The sequence below is a fragment of the Physella acuta genome, unplaced genomic scaffold, assembly GCF_028476545.2.
Source record: "Physella acuta isolate Inbredline_101_S28 unplaced genomic scaffold, ASM2847654v3 ptg002067l, whole genome shotgun sequence".
Lineage (NCBI taxonomy): Eukaryota > Metazoa > Mollusca > Gastropoda > Physidae > Physella > Physella acuta.
Genome location: NW_026733570.1, coordinates 1 through 6,073, shown reverse-complemented (window position 1 = coordinate 6,073; position 6,073 = coordinate 1).

The following is a 6,073-nucleotide window of genomic DNA, read 5'->3' as shown; positions in this document are numbered from 1 at the left end:
GGAATGTGCGTTAGGGTAGGGGAGGGGGTTGCGCTAGGGTGGGGGGGGGGGTGCATTAGGGTTTGGGGGAAATGTACGTTAGGGTGGGGGAAAATGTGCGTTAGGGTGGGGGGGGAATGTGCTTTAGGGTGGGGGGAAATGTACGTTAGGGTGGGGGAAAATGTGCGTTAGGGTGGGGGGGGGGGAATGTGCTTTAGGGTGGGGGGAAATGTGCGGCATATGCGCATTTCTAAATATCTTAGAGCAAAGTTCTATAAATCTGTGCCCGCCACGTAATTTATTTTAAAAATCTGATAAGTCAGTCCCGACCCAAAGAGTAAAATCTTACAAGTCACTAGTCAGTGTAAGTCAGTCCCGACCCAAAGAGTAAAATCTTCCAAAGTCACTAGTCAGTGTAAGTCAGTCCCGACCAAAGAGTAAAGTCTTACAAGTCCGTGACAGCCTCTTCCTCTTGCTCGCCTGTTGATATGGGCTCCATATTTTACCCGGCACCTCGTCAGATATTGTCTCCTGTCTAATCCTGGTTCGAGTTTTCAAATGCTCTGTGGCATAGTTGCTTCCCTGCTGGTGTTAGAGACTCATTGCAGATATCTCACTGTGATTCTGGGGGGGATGGAGAAAAGTATGTTGGGGATAGAGGTTATAACTAGTGGGGTAGGTTTATAACTAGTGGGGTAGGTTTTTGACCAGTGGGGGTAGGAGTATAACTATTGGGGTAGGTTTATAACTCGTGGGGTAGGTTTTTGACAAGTGGGGGTAGGAGTATAACTATTGGGGTAGGTTTATAACTATAGGGGTAGGTTTATAACTCGTGGGGTAGGTTTTTGACAAGTGGGGGTAGGAGTATAACTATTGGGGTAGGTTTATAACTATAGGGGTAGGTTTATAACTCGTGGGGTAGGTTTTTGACAAGTGGGGGTAGGAGTATAACTATTGGGGTAGTTTTATAACTATTGGGGTAGGTTTATAACTCGTGGGGCAGGTTTTTGACAAGTGGGGATAGGAGTATAACTATTGGGGTAGGTTTATAACTATTGGGGTAGGTTTAAAACTATTGGGGTAGGTTTAAAACTATTTGGGTAGGTTTATAACTATTTGGGTAGGTTTATAACTATTTGGGTAGGTTTATAACTATTTGGGTAGGTTTATAACTATTTGGAGTAAGTTTATAACTATTTGGAGTAAGTTTATAACTATTTGGGTAGGTTTATAACTATTGGAGTAGGTTTATAACTATTTTGGTAGGTTTATAACTATTGGGGTAGGTTTATAACTATTTGGAGTAAGTTTATAACTATTTGGGTAGGTTTATAACTATTGGAGTAGGTTTATAACTATTGGAGTAGGTTTATAACTATTGGGGTAGGTTTATAACTATTTGGGTAGGTTTATAACTATTGGAGTAGGTTTATAACTATTGGTGTAGGTTTATAACTATTGGGGTAGATTTATAACTATTGGAGTAGGTTTATAACTATTGGGGTAGGTTTATAACTATTGGGGTAGGTTTATAACTATTGGGGTAGGTTTATAACTATTGGGGTAGATTTAAAACTATTTGGAGTAGGTTTAAAACTATTAGGAGTAGGTTTATAACTACGGGGAGAGGGGTAGGTTAACTAGTGGGAGTAGGTTTATAACTAGTGGGGTAGGTTTATAGAGGATTATAAAAAGTAGGATAGAGGTTTATAACAAGCGTAGGGATTTAAGTTTTGCTTTGCTAATCAGCCAGAAACAGATAAAAACGTGAAACTAATTTAGCAGACATGCATATCTTATGCATACGTCTGCATGACTTGCATATAACATCTTCAACCCGACCTTTCACCCAATGACCTAGAATTTTTTTTTTTCAATTTTCTCTTGTAGGCCAGTGTAATTTAGCCACAATCAACAGCGGCTAAAGTTAATTCATTGGCATCCGATTTCCGCTTCTTTGTTCTCGTCGAATTTAAAGTAAAAAAATAAATTTAGCCGCCATTTTTAGTTTCGTCTGTTGTTAGGCTCGGCGTAGGGTGTCACAGTGGTGTGTTGGTGATACGACACACTGTGTTGGTGATACGACACACTGTGTCTGTATGTTGATCATACGACACACTGTGTCTGTATGTTGATCATACGACACACTGTATCTATAATTATATGTTCATCATACGACACACTGTGTTGGTGATACGACACACTGTGTTGGTGATACAACACACTGTGTCTGTATGTTGATCATACGACACACTGTGTCTGTATGTTGATCATACGACACACTGTATCTATAATTATATGTTCATCATACGACACACTGTGTTGGTGATACGACACACTGTGTTGGTGATACAACACACTGTGTCTGTATGTTGATCATACGACACACTGTGTCTGTATGTTGATCATACGACACACTGTATCTATAATTATATGTTCATCATACGACACACTGTATCTATAACTATATGTTGATCATACGACACACTGTATCTATAACTATATGTTGATCATACGACACACTGTATCTATAACTATATGTTGATCATACGACACACTGTATCTATAACTATATGTTGATCATACGACACACTGTATCTATAACTATATGTTGATCATACGACACACTGTATCTATAACTATATGTTGATCATACGACACACTGTATCTATAATTATATGTTGATCATACGACACACTGTATCTATAATTATATGTTGATCATACGACACACTGTATCTATAACTATATGTTGATCATACGACACACTGTATCTATAACTATATGTTGATCATACGACACACTGTATCTATAATTATATGTTGATCATACGACACACTGTATCTATAATTATATGTTGATCATACGACACACTGTATCTATAACTATATGTTGATCATACGACACACTGTATCTATAATTATATGTTCATCATACGACACACTGTATCTATAACTATATGTTGATCATACGACACACTGTATCTATAATTATATGTAGATCATACGACACACTGTATCTATAATTATATGTTGATCATACGACACACTGTATCTATAATTATATGTTGATCATACGACACACTGTATCTATAATTATATGTTGATCATACGACACACTGTATCTATAATTATATGTTGATCATACGACACACTGTATCTATAACTATATGTTGATCATACGACACACTGTATCTATAATTATATGTTGATCATACGACACACTGTATCTATAATTATATGTTGATCATACGACACACTGTATCTATAATTATATGTTGATCATACGACACACTGTGTCTATATGTTGATCATACGACACATTATCTATAATTATATGTTGATCATACGACACACTGTATCTATAACTATATGTTGATCATACGACACACTGTATCTATAATTATATGTAGATCATACGACACACTGTATCTATAATTATATGTTGATCATACGACACACTGTATCTATAACTATATGTTGATCATACGACACACTGTATCTATAATTATATGTAGATCATACGACACACTGTATCTATAATTATATGTTGATCATACGACACACTGTATCTATAACTATATGTTGATCATACGACACACTGTATCTATAATTATATGTAGATCATACGACACACTGTATCTATAATTATATGTTGATCATACGACACACTGTATCTATAATTATATGTTGATCATACGACACACTATCTATAATTATATGTTGATCATACGACACACTGTGTCTATATGTTGATCATACGACACATTATCTATAATTATATGTTGATCATACGACACACTGTATCTATAACTATATGTTGATCATACGACACACTGTATCTATAATTATATGTAGATCATACGACACGCTGTATCTATAACTAATGTTGGTGATACAACACGCTGTATCTATAACTAATGTTGATCATACGACACACTGTGTTGTTCAAACGACTCGTCCATGTGTTGATTAACACGACACTGTTGTGATCGATACTACGCCCGTGCACTTGTGTCGTTAACATGTGTGCACTCAACGAATCAAATACTAGCACACCAGACCAGACCAAATACAAGACAACAGACAACAGACAATGTGCACTGAACGAATCAAATACTAGCACACCAGACCAGACCAAATACAAGACAACAGACAACAGACAATGTGCACTGAACGAATCAAATACTAGCACACCAGACCAGACTGAATACAAGACAACAGACAACAGACAATGTGCACTGAACGAATCAAATACTAGCACATCAGACCAGACTGAATACAAGACAACAGACAACACTGAACGAATCAAATACTAGCACACCAGACCAGACTGAATACAAGACAACAGACAGCACTGAACGAATCAAATACTAGCACACCAGACCAGACTGAATACAAGACAACAGACAGCACTGAACGAATCAAATACTAGCACATCAGACCAGACTAAATACAAGACAACAGACAGCACTGAACGAATCAAATACTAGCACACCAGACCAGACTGAATACAAGACAACAGACAGCACTGAACGAATCAAATACTAGCACACCAGACCAGACTAAATACAAGACAACAGACAACAGACCATGTGCACTGAACGAATCAAATACTAGCACACCAGACCAGACTAAATACAAGACAACAGACAGCAGGACAAGATTCTCCGCAATGTCCTATAACCACGTGACTCACGCCCGCCATTGTCCGGTTTGTGACCCAGTTACCGATCTTGTCCGTGAACTCGGACATGTAGAGCAAAATCTAAATGTTACAAAATGGTGGCAACAGCCAGCTCATTCCAAAAGTGAAAAAAAAAAAGTAAAAAAAACGATGGAGAAATGAGGTGGAGGGTTGTGAGGGGTGATAGAGGGTTAGTGGGGGGGGGGGGGGGGGGGGGGGGGGGGGGGGGGGGGGGGGGGGGGGGGGGGGGGGGGGGGGAGGCAATTCTTGAAGATCTGTCAACGTGATGGTGGCTGCAGACGACGAAAGGAACAATCGAGTCCCCGGATGTTAAATACTCGTGCAGGGGACAGACGGCAAAATAAAAACAAAGAATTGGATAAAGTGCAATGAATTTCTCTCAAGGCCAACTTTGGAAAGAGAAATATTTTTTTTTTAAACATCACATCGGGAAGAACGTTTTACATTTACATTTGGTGTCTATACATGGGTCATTTTGTATTAGGTCGGAGACAGCGCTGTTGTTTCACACAGAGATGGGCCATTAGTTAGCTGGTGGCCCAAAATTTCGGCTGCATGTGGCCCAGCATTTCGGCAGGATATGGCCCAGAATTTCGGCAGGATATGGCCCAGAATTTCGGCAGGATATGGCCTAAACTAGTGACGGGGTATGGCCATAACTCACGGGAAATGAGATACCTAAGACAGCAATGGTGGGTGTGGGCGGGGGGGGGGGGGGGTCAGCTCTGTCTGTGTCCCCCACCCCCCGCTAGCTTCTGTGGTATATAAATGTCTACATCCACCACCACCCACCACACCGCCCATCGTGTCATTTAGCTGTCTCCTCCACAGCCCCCCCCCCCCCCAACTCCCGTCCATTACACGTCTGCCGACCTGGCAGTGTCGATTCAAGGTCAGAGTAATCGGGGTCAGGCAGTCGTCTGCTCTATTGTCTAGACCACGTGACACTTGCAGACGATCTATTACCTGAACTTTGAACCTAGCCGCCAAATAACAGGAAGTCGTGTCGTGCCGGACTGCTTTGCCATACCGTCTGCCGGACCGTCGTGTCGAATCGGGCCGGACCGTCGTGTCGAATCGGGCCGGACCGTCGTGTCGAATCGGGCCGGACCGTCGTGTCGAATCGGGCCGGACCGTCGTGTCGAATCGGGCCGGACCGTCGTGTCGAATCGGGCCGGACCGTCGTGTCGAATCGGGCCGGACCGTCGTGTCGAATCGGACCGGACCGTCGTGTCGAATCGGGCCGGACCGTCGTGTCGAATCGGACCGGACCGTCGTGTCGAATCGGGCCGGACCGTCGTGTCGAATCGGGCCGGACCGTCGTGTCGAATCGGACCGGACCGTCGTGTCGAATCGGGCCGGACCGTCGTGTCGAATCGGACCGGACC